Source organism: Populus nigra, chromosome 4, assembly GCF_951802175.1.
Source record: "Populus nigra chromosome 4, ddPopNigr1.1, whole genome shotgun sequence".
In the NCBI taxonomy this organism is placed as follows: domain Eukaryota; kingdom Viridiplantae; phylum Streptophyta; class Magnoliopsida; order Malpighiales; family Salicaceae; genus Populus; species Populus nigra.
The window spans coordinates 19,771,735-19,781,892 of NC_084855.1; the positions used below are offsets into that span (position 1 = coordinate 19,771,735).

General features: G+C 34.4%; 1 long non-coding RNA gene across 1 annotated transcript; it reads right to left on the bottom strand.

Annotated features, from left to right (window-relative positions):
- Positions 1–353: 353 nt before the first annotated feature.
- Positions 354–1,093, bottom strand: LOC133692797 (uncharacterized). Its single transcript, XR_009841993.1, has 3 exons — positions 1,001–1,093; positions 857–915; positions 354–738 (listed from the first exon to the last, which is right to left on the bottom strand). It is a non-coding gene; the product is annotated as an uncharacterized LOC133692797 (long non-coding RNA).
- Between the last annotated feature and the right edge of the window lie 9,065 nt (positions 1,094–10,158).

Below are 10,158 nucleotides of genomic sequence, written 5' to 3' on the forward strand. Positions count from 1 at the left end.
TATTCACAACCCTGGTTCACTGCTAGCTGAGCATCATCAAGTCCACCAAATTAATTATGCGAAGGGGGTGGTGTCATGGAACATTTGGCTCTCATTTCTTAAAATAAACATCTTCCACAGCCGTTGATGCATGGAAATACTCTACTTTTTTAAGGTTGTCATATTCGGAGTCTCCACAAGCACCATAGCGAATTCCCCTGCCTTCTCTTTAGCCCCCGTGAATGTTGTTCCTGTTGCAAGAAAAGATGCCATTAGCTAGTCGGGGCTTGAGTGCATTGCACTCATGTGTCACAGCTGGAAACGAAAGAAGAAGAAAACAGAGTAAAGGGGGAAGCGGGATCGGTTTAAATTGATTGCAACCCAACGACTGCGTTTTGTGCAGTCTTTTTAAATGAGAATAAGTTAGAAAGAATGGCCAGGTGTGGAGTGTCACGCCGACAATAGAAAAGAAGTAGAGTGTCTTTTAATGATTGAAACAGAAACGCATGAAAATGAATGACAGAAATTTCCAAGATTCTCTCGCGGCGTTCTCCCTCTTTCTCTTCTCCTCTAACAAATTCTGAGAGTGTAACTGCAGCTCTTCTCCTTCCCATCTATATTTCTCCTCCATTGTTATATCTTTAAGGCTCACCCTTTTAACTTCCAGCAAAGTGGTATTAGAGCTCACCATCTTTGGACTTCAGCAAGATGCCACCAGAGAGGTCCCAAGATGTGAGAGGCTGGATGATTCTTTGAAAGCTGCTAACCAAAGAGTCAATGGAATAGAGGTTTAACCGAATGCTTAATCTGATGACCTTGCTTAGCTTAAGGCCATGATGAAAGAGATGGCTACCCAACAAATCTCAATAAAACATACTCTGCAAACACTACCAGGAGAGATAAGTTCTTCCCAAAACATCCATGCTTCTCAATCTCCTGCAACAACCAACAGCCAGGGATGGATTGGTGAGGGATCACAATATTTCTACACGTTACGCAAGCCCAAAAGAGACTTCCTTACCTTTGAAGGTGAGGAGGTACATAAATGGTTGTATAAATACAACCAATATTTTGATCCGGGAAAAATACCTGAATTTGACAAACTAAAATTAGCCTCATATTATCTGAATGGTTTGACCCTTTATTGGCACTAGAATTTCATAATGAACCTAAAAGGACAAGAGGTTACATGGGTTGAATATGTTGATACCTTGCATTGTAGGTTTGACAAGACAAAAAGATCCCTTAGAAGAGTTAACTGAACACAAGCAAGAAGGTGATTTGAAGGGTTACATAAAAACTTTGACATACTGTGGAATAGAGCTCAAATTGCTGAGAAACAAGCCTTGATATTTTCTTGGGGGGTTTAGAAATTGAGGTTAATAACTTAGTGAAGATGTTTGAGCCTAAATCTCTCAAACAAGCCTATAACCCAGCTAAGCTACATGACAATACACTCACCTACTGAAAAACAATCTTATATTACCCAAAATTCCAGACTTAGATGAGCCCTAACCAGTAGGCTTCAAGGTTTGTCTGCCTTGCATACACCAACAAACCAAACTCTAATCCCACCTCCAATACCTTTAAACCTCCCCAACTTGCCTTATTACTTATGCCTACAAGGCCACCAATCAACAACACTAATATTTACACCACTCACAGACCCACCATACCTATTAGAACAAAAAAGATGGATGGCAGGAGAGCCAAATGGTTATGCTTTTGGTGTGATGAGAAGTTTGTACCCGGACATAAGTGCAAAAACAAGAAGTTATATTCATTGTGCATAATAGAAGATGATGAGGAAAACTCAGAAGAAGAGGAGACTTTAGAAACAATCAATGTGGAAGTTCTTACCCTTCATTTATCACTGCATGCATTACAAGGCACTATGAGATGCCACACCATTAAGGTGTGGGGGAAGATAAACAAATGTCATATATTCATTTTGATTGACTTGGGTAGTACCCACAACTTCCTCAACTTCAATCTTACCAGTAAACAGAGATGTATCTTGACTCCAATCAAGCCTATAGAAGTAGAAGCAATCAATGGAGGTACCATATCTTGTGCAGCCGTATGTAAGAACCTATAATGTAAATTGCAGGGTGTTCAAATTTAGGCTGATATTTTTGTTATGAAATTGCAAAACTATGATGTGGTTTTAGGCATATAATGGTTGAAATTGTTGGGAAATGTATTGTTCAGTTATGAGGACAAGTGGATGTCCTTCTGGTGGCAGGGCAAAGAAGTGACATTGAAAGGAGACAATCCTAGGCTAGTTCAATCCATTAGGCTAGAGGAGTTAAATGGGTTGCTAACCAATGACACCTTGCTAGTAGAGGTAAAGCTATGTAGTTTAAGAATGTTGGAGGATGTTGGCTAGATACTGTATTATTAGGAGGTGTCCTTTCCTTTCAAGGAAGAAGAAGGTTCACCCTTGTAGGCTCTGTTGAAAACTTATCAATATATTTTCAGTGATCTTAAAGGGTTAACCCCAATCAGGAGGCATGATCACAGGATAACCTTGAAGGATGAAAGTCAAATTGTCAACTTGAGACCCTATAGATACTTTAGATTGCAAAAGGATACATCAGAGAAACTAGTGGTTGAAATGTTAGAGGTTGGAATTGTGTAACCTAGCAATAGTCCTTTCATCTCTCCAATTGTGCTAGTCAAGAAAAAGGATCAGTCATGAAGGTTCTGTGTAGATTTTCAAGCTCTTAATAAGTAGATTATGAAAGATAAGTATCCTATTCATATTATTGATGAAATATTAGAATATTTAGAAGGGGCAGCCATTTTTTCTAAGATTGATTCAAGGGTGAATACCATCAAATTTGAATGGTTTTAGAAGATGTCTTTAAAATAGCTTTTAGGACACACAATGGTTATTATGAATTCTTTGTCATGCCCTTTGAACTCTTTGATGCCCCTATAACTTTTCAGAGTTTAATGAATGACATTCTTAGGAATTACTTGAGGAAATTCATTCTGGTTTTCTTTGATGATATACTAGTTTACACCAAGGACATGACTGAACATTTGCATCATCTTAGAGTGGTGTTTGAACTATTATGTGCTAATCAACTTGTTACAAGGAAAATAAAGTTGCGCTCTCGTTGGATTGAATCCTTTGTTGTTTCTAATATTTTTTCTTATGATGTAGTTGAAATTACAAGTTTAAAAACAAACAAAGTGCTCAAGGTCAATGAACATCAATTGAAAACTTTTTATGAAAATTGGACGACATAACTCACCGCTTCCGTGGAGTTAGCTGAACCAATTTATGAAACATGAACATGCGATATGTTGAGCCAATAACATAAAACAAAAGCGCTTATTGGGAGGCAACCCAACAAAAAAAAATAAGATTTCCTTTTTTTTCCCTTATCTTTTATTTTTCGCATTTTACCTTATTTTTTTCATTCTCTTATATTCTTTTTTTTTTATTTCAATATTGAGGACAATGTCGTGTTTAAAGTGTAAGGGTATTGAGAGAATTTTGATTTTCTTTGTTGTTTCTTATAAAAAAAAAGTCTTCTTGTTGGGAGATCTATGATTACTCCCTTGTTATTCTTGAGAGATCAATTTAGCAAAATCTTCATCCAAAACTCACAGGATTAGCATGCCATGCATTTTCACCTTAAAGACACCCTAAGTCAGTTTCCTTCTCCCACAATTTCCAGTAATCAACCAAATTAAATTTACCACAGTTCTTGACTAACCAAAACAGCTCAGTCATGGTTTACAAACATTGTTGTTGCTCCACCAAACCATATTCTTAATTATATATATCTCATGGAAAAAAAATAAATGAATCAATAAGTCGAATACGATATTTCAGAAAAAAGATGGAGGTGCTTTCTTACTGTTGATATTATTGTGGAGCAAAAGGCTATGCTTCTTTTGCTAGTTTTATCTTTTGAACTCTCATTGGTTTATAAGAATATGAGTATTATTTATGAGAATTAATTGAGATAAATGAAAATATAAATCAAATGGATGAGTATGCATGCAAGTTTTAATGTTTAATTAGTTTAGAGATTGATTTTGAAAATATCTTGTTTCAAAAATTATGTTTTTAGAATGTTCTATTTTCTTTGGTTTTATTCTTCTCTTTTCCTTTCTTTTAGCTCACCTTAACCTTAGCCCCATTACAACAAAAAAGTAAGACCTTTTGATTCATGCACTGCTTGTAATATTTTTGTAATGGAGATGAGATTGAAGAGCAAGCTTATGGTACAACATATTCATTGATTGAATTTGAGAGATTTAAACACATAAGCCCTAAACGCGTGAGTGTTGGCGTGTATATCAATGAGAGGACCTATCACTTTGGCATGACATAGATTTCATTTAAATCTCAATGATTAATTGAGTTTTGAAGTTTGCATGTAAATAAATTCATGGAAATTTATATTTTTATCCTTCTTGATTGTATTCTTGTTTATAATGCATATATTCTTAGATATTGATAGGATATTAAAAGATTAGTCATAGTTATTTTATTTATTTAATTTAAGTTTGATTTTGTCTCTTCTTTTTCGAGGACGAGCAAGAGCTAAGTGTGGGGGTATTTGATGCAACTATATTATTCAATAGTTTTACCTATATTTACCTAGTATTTTGTTTATGTTTTATATATAAAATACCTTGATATTCTTTGTTTTATGTTTTGAAGGCACTTTTGGATGTAAGACTAAAGAAGAAGTAAATTGGAGATAATTGACAAATTTGACCTCCGATCGATGTTTTGTGTAGAGTTTGAGCTCTAAACGTCAAAATGAAATGATTATAGTGAAATTAGAAAGCTAACATCCATAACTTTCTATACATATATGGCAAGAAAAATAAAAAGAGAAAGAGCATGTAAATCACAACCTTTAAAGACAAATCTTGCATTCTTCCAATATTGATCTTCGGCCTTTCCGACTTGAATATCTTGAGCTAGAGAAGTTCATTTGATGCAAACTCAATTTTTTTGAATTTCTAAATCAAGAGCTATTAGCATACCCAATTTCAGCAGAAAAAGAGCTCATATGAGAGAGATACGCTTTTGCTAATATGAAAAATAAAACCTGCCAGCAGACAGGTTTTGTGAAGAAACATGTCCAATTTACTTCCTAAAGTATCCAAATCGACATCTAAGTCTTTATTTAGACAATTTAGCTCCTCTAAGTCCAAAGTCAAAGCTTGAAGATTTTATGCAAGGCTATTTCTCCTTTTTAAGGAAAATACTTATTAAAATACTTAAATGTAATTGTCTATTTAGGAAATGATGATTTTGTAGGAGAGGGGGATTAGGGTTTCCTATCAAATAAAAAGAAAGAAAGAAAGGAAAGAAGCGGTAGCCATAAAGAGAAGAAGGACTCTAACTCAAGGGTTTTTTAGGATTGACTGGTTACTATAGGAAGTTGTTGAAAGGATATAGTGAAATTTGTATACCTTTTACTCAGTTATTGAAAAAGGACTCATTCGGATGGATAAACACGGCTACTGTGGCATTCAATCAACTTAAACAAGCAATGTCTAAATCTCCTATGCTGGCATTGCCTAATTTTGACAAGCAATTTGTGGTGGAGACTGATGCTTCAGGGGTGGGTATAGGAGCCATTTTTATGCACGAAAGGGATCCAATTGCTTTTATGAGCAAAGCTTTAGAGCTACGACAACTAGCTTTGTCTACAAATGAAAGAGAGTTACTAACCATTGTCTATATTGTAACCAAATGGAAACATTACTTATGAGGAAGGTGTTTCCTAATCAAAACATATCATTCTAGTCTCAAGTTTTTATTGGACCAAAAGAATACTCATATTGCACAACAGGTATGGTTAACTACACTATTGGGTTTTGATTGTGAAATTGAATACAGAAAGGGCAAAGGTAACCTTGTTGCAGATTGATGCAACCATATTATTCGATAGTTTCACCCACATTTAACTAGTGTTTTGCCTGTTTTATATATAAAATGCCTTGATATTCTTTGTTTTATGTTTTGAAGGCACTTTTAGATGAAAGATGCAAAAAGGAGTACATTGGAGATAATTGGCAGATTTGACTTTCAGTCGATGTTTTGTGCAGAACGTGAGCTCTAGAGGTTGAAATGAAGTGATTCTAGTGGCATTAAAAAGCTAAAATCCATACCTTTCTGGACATCTAAGGCAAGAAAATAAAATAAGGAAGAGCATGGAAATTGCAGCCTTCAAAGTCAAATCTTGCAATCTGCCAGTGTTGACCTTCGACCATTCCAACTTGAATATCTGGAGCTACAAAAGTCCAATTGATGCAAACTCAATTTTTTTGGATTCATGACTAAAATTTCTATAAACAATCCAGATTTCAGCCAAACATGATTTCATATGAGGAGATATGATTTTTCAAAGATGACAACTGTAACAACCCCGATTTTTCCACATTCTTTTTCGCGATATTTTGGAAATTTTCAGGTAAATTTTTTTTTGTGATATACAGGTTCCATCAAAATTTCTACCAAAATTTCGGCAGAGTCTCCCCTATACTGGTAGGTCCCAAGTTATCGACATAAACCCTGTTTACACTTCTAATATCTCACATCTCATAACTCAAAATCACGACCCAATCATCCTGGGTCTCAACCCAACTCATTATCATCAACACAACACATCTTATTCAATAACATCATATAATATAGTTCAAATGAAAGATTCAATTTCAACTATAAATATGTATGGTCAAATAGGTACTAAGAGTTTAAACCATTAGAGTAAAGACATACATTCAAATTTACGGATTAATATTACATCTCAAGTTTTATAATTTACATAGTCAAAAGCAAAAGATATCTAAACTAGCATTACCCTTGACGCGACCCTGATGGACTTGAAAATAGAAATTAACATGTACACATAAATATAAAAGATAGTAACATGCAATAACAATGGCAGACAATAATCTCTACGGAATTTCTTTTGATATATAAAATTAGGCATAAACCTCTTTTACAACATATATTTTCCATCTATTACCAATATCCATCTAATATCCTATCTCCTTTGCCAAGAATAATTCCATCTTGGAAATCTCAACACAACTCAACGGTTTGCGAACACCATCTCTTTATAAATCAATTCTCACTTGATACCAAGATATTCCTCTCTTGGTATTATTAGCTTATCTCATTCTTTTGGAATAACTAATCAATATTTTTCTTTTTCTGAATCTGTTGCTAGAAGGTAATCGCTGAAACTAATAAATCTCATTAGTATTATTAGTCTTTTAATATTGGGCTAGACTAATCAATTTAAGAAATACCGGCACCGATGAAACTTCATCGATACCATTAGCAATCCAAACCTGAATGGCTAATCAATGTCATTTGATTCTTCCATTCATACCGAACCCCTTTTTATTTTTCTTATTAACATCATATGCATTGTAACCACGGTTGCCAAGTATCATTTGCACACAATCTTAGTTATCGACACTACGGTCACTAAGCATCCGTCACATAACCTTGATCACCCTCATCACAATGCCAAGTATCAATTTATGCCTTTAGCCACCATCATTATGGTGTTAAGTATCATTGTAATGTATCCTTAGCCACCAACACTATGGTAACCAATTATCTATTAATTCCCCTCCAATCTCCAAGTCATTGTGTTTACCCAATAACCACATTAATTAATTTATTCAATATGTTCGTCATATATTAATCATTTTACTCATAACATTTAGAATTTACTATTTCTAACTTCAGTCAATTAATTCACATAATCTTTTCAAAACTTAACTATCCGGCTAACTCATCTCGATTGCCAATAATTCTAGTAATTTCATATAATTACCCACACTTTTGGTTAACCTTCCTCGGTTACCAATACATCTGGTAATTGCATACGAATTACTCAGCCTCCAGCTAACTTCTTTTGTTAGTCAATCAATCCTGTAATTCCATACGAATTACCCCTTATCCAGTTGACTTTCTTGTTAACCAATAAACCCGGTAATTCTCTTAATTGTCCAAGAAATCTGGCTAACCCATTTGTTAGCCAATCAATCCGGTAATTCCATACGAATTACCCATCATCCAGCTAACCTCTTTTGTTAGCCAATCAATTCGGTAATTCCATACGAATTACCCCATATCCAGTTAACTTTCTTGTTAACCAATAAACTCGGTAATTCTCTTAATTACCCAAGAAATCTGGCTAACCCATCTTGGTTGCCACAATCAATCCGGTAATTCCATACGAATTACCCAGCACCGAGCTAATCTCTTTTGTTAGCCAAATAATTTCGGTAATTTCTCTTAAATTACGAATAATTCTCATTTGTAATAATCACTCAACTTATTCATTTGCTTCATTCTTTTAACATCAATTAAACACATAACATAAATATTTAAGAAAAACTAATAATTACAAAATAAGGTGATGAATCACCTACCTAGAATGGGGGCACGTGCTGCCACTCCATGCGATTGTCCAATCTTCACAACTTTCCCTGTATCACAAGGGATTCAATTTTTATCAACAATACAACCAATATCACATCTTCATTTAATTATCATTCAACTAGTATTCTCAAACTAATCACAAGGAATTTTCTTTAAGATCTCATACTCTTACTCATTTTAATGTTTATATTCATTCGTATAATTTTGTTATCAAAACCATCACTTAGCAGCAATTCCAAGCAACGATTAAAAATTGTCTAATTTCGATCAATTAAGCTTAACTAACCTAGGACACTATCTAGTGTCTTAATCATAACTAAAGTTGTAAAACTCAGTTTTGGGCGTGATTTATCTCTATGAAAGGCTAAACATAGAGATACAACTTTTATGAAGAACCAACTCCAAATTATTTTGTTTTAAGGCTTAAAATCAACAATCACAACAGCCCCTTCTTTATAGATAAAATTTTGGACAACGAGGATTTTCATTCCTTGGAAATCCTTTTCAACTTCCAACTTATTTTCATGCAAAAGCAACATCACCCAAGGTCATTTGGCATCATTTAATCACAAATTCAAACCAATTCTAAAGCAAAACATTCAAACAATTTCCCTACCTCTACAATATAGCAAGATTAGACCAAAATAAGGAAACTCATTCCTTTTGAGATTTCTCCTATTATTATTATTAATACAACAAAATGATGAACTATTCATTTTCTTTCGCTTTCTCCTTATGCGATTAAACATATGCGGCAAACCTTAACAATTAATATTCTCAGATCATTATCACAACAATAATTTCACCCTACTAATTGGGATCCATGACAACCTTCACTAACTAACCATTTGCTAAAAACACTTATGGCTAGCTTTAAATACATTTTATTTTCCAAATTTCTTTCATACCAATGTCTTCATGGTTCCACCCCATTTATATCCACACAAACAACAAGTTAGCTTTCTATGCAATCAATATGTTTTATTCAATCAACATGTTCATATAGCAATGTTCCTTACTATTCTTACACAATAATCATTCTTCCCCTCATATAAAGAATACACAATTAATCTATAATAATACTAATAACAAGAACATATTTTACCATTACATCTTCCATAAAACCTACACTCACACAATTCTAATTTCATCAAAACATGTATTTAATCAAGCTTACTACATTTTGCCAAAACTAGCAATAGATTCAAAAGGCAATACGTCATCAACCTCTGATTATTGTTTCAAACCCAACGGTCAGACTACATATCATAGAGTTGTGCATAATATATCTCAAAATCATAATGATCCAATGGTTAAATCTCCATAGATCTGAAGAAAACCGAGCTTACCTGAAAATAGATGAGTTACTGTGCAACATGCACGAAACCTTGCCGGAGAAATATTTTCCGATCTCCACCGTCCAGAATGAAGGTCACATCTAGGCGCACCACATATCCAAAAATGAGCATGATCCAACGGTGGAAGAGAGATAAATAGGACGGCTACCAAACTGCCCTGCAGGTGCATTTCCTTTTTGTTTTCCAGGAAATGCCAGACGATGATTTCTGTCAAACGGATTGTGTTCCTTCCAATCGCTCTAGTAAGTTAGTAGCTGAGTGTAATGAGAACAACATCTCCAAAAATAAGCATGATCCAACGGTGGATTCCAGAGATATGGCCACCGGAGCATTATTGGTTTTCTCTAAAAATCTGTAGCTCTCTCCCCTTATTCG